Here is a 1,228-nt window from a genome sequence, read left to right as displayed (position 1 = left end):
GTCATTGCTTTTGGTGTCTTCATCATGAAATCTTTGTCCATTCCTATGTCCAGAATGGTATTGCCTAGGTTGTCTTCTGGGGTTTTCATAGTTTTTGGTTGTAACTTAAATCTTTAATCCATCTTGAGTTGACTTTTGTATACGGTGTAAGGAAGGGGTCTAGTTTCCATCTTCTGCATATGGCTAGCCTGTTATCCCAGCACCATTTATCAAATAGAGAGTCCTTTCTCCATTGCTTGTTTTTGTCAGCTACATTGAAGACCAAATTTTTGTATATGTGTGACCTCATTTATGGGCTCTCTGTTCTGTTCCATTGGTCTATGTGTCTGTTTTTGTACCAGTACCATCCAGTACCATGTTGTTTTGGTTATTATAGCCCTACAGTATAGTTTAAGTCAGGTAGTGTGATGCCTCCTGCTTTGTTCTTCATGCATAGGATTGCCTTAAATATTTGGACTCTTTTGGTTCCATATGAATTTTAAAGCAACATTTATTTCTGTAATGAATGCCTTCAGTAGTTTGGTAGGAATAGCATTGAATCTATAAATTGCTTTGGGCAGTATCACCTTTTTAATGATATTGATTCTTCTTCTCATGATCACGGGATATTTTTTCATTTGTTGATGTTATCTGTGATTTGTTTGAGCAGTGCTTTATAATTCTCATTGTAGAGCTCTTTCTGTGCTCGCTTCAGTAGCACATATACAAAAATTGGAACGGTATGGAGAAGATTAGCATGGCTCCTGCACAAGGATGAGATCTTTCTCTTCCCTGGTTAACTGTATTCCTAGGTATTTTATTATTTTTGTGGCAATTGTAAATGGGATTGCATCCCTGATTTGGCTCTTGGCTTGGCTGATGTTGGTGTATAGAAATGCTAGTGTTTTTTGTGTGTTGATTTTGTATCCTGAGATATTGCTGAAGTTGTTTATCAGCTGGAAGGGCTTTTGGGTCAAGACTATGGCGTTTTCTAGATATAGAATGATGTCACTTGCAAACAGGGATCATTTGACTTCTTCTCTTTCTATTTGGATGCCCTTTGTTTCTTTTTCTTGCCTGGTTGCCCTGGCCAGGACTTCCAATACTACATTGAATAGGAGTGGTGAGAGAAGACATCCTTGTCTTGTGCCAGTTTTCAAGAGGGATGCTCTCAGCTTTTGCCCATTCAGTATAATGTTGGCTATGGGTTTGTCATAGACAGTTCTTACTATTTTGAGTTATGTTCCTT

At 38.1% G+C, this 1,228-nt stretch overlaps 1 non-coding gene across 1 annotated transcript; it reads left to right on the top strand.

The window, feature by feature from the left end:
- Positions 1-681: 681 nt before the first annotated feature.
- On the top strand, positions 682-789 carry LOC129013356 (U6 spliceosomal RNA). The gene has a single exon (XR_008493847.1). It is a non-coding gene; the product is annotated as a U6 spliceosomal RNA (small nuclear RNA).
- Positions 790-1,228: the final 439 nt, after the last annotated feature.

This window comes from Pongo pygmaeus, chromosome 15 (assembly GCF_028885625.2).
Source record: "Pongo pygmaeus isolate AG05252 chromosome 15, NHGRI_mPonPyg2-v2.0_pri, whole genome shotgun sequence".
NCBI lineage: Eukaryota > Metazoa > Chordata > Mammalia > Primates > Hominidae > Pongo > Pongo pygmaeus.
This window is presented reverse-complemented; position numbering and strand designations above follow the sequence as displayed.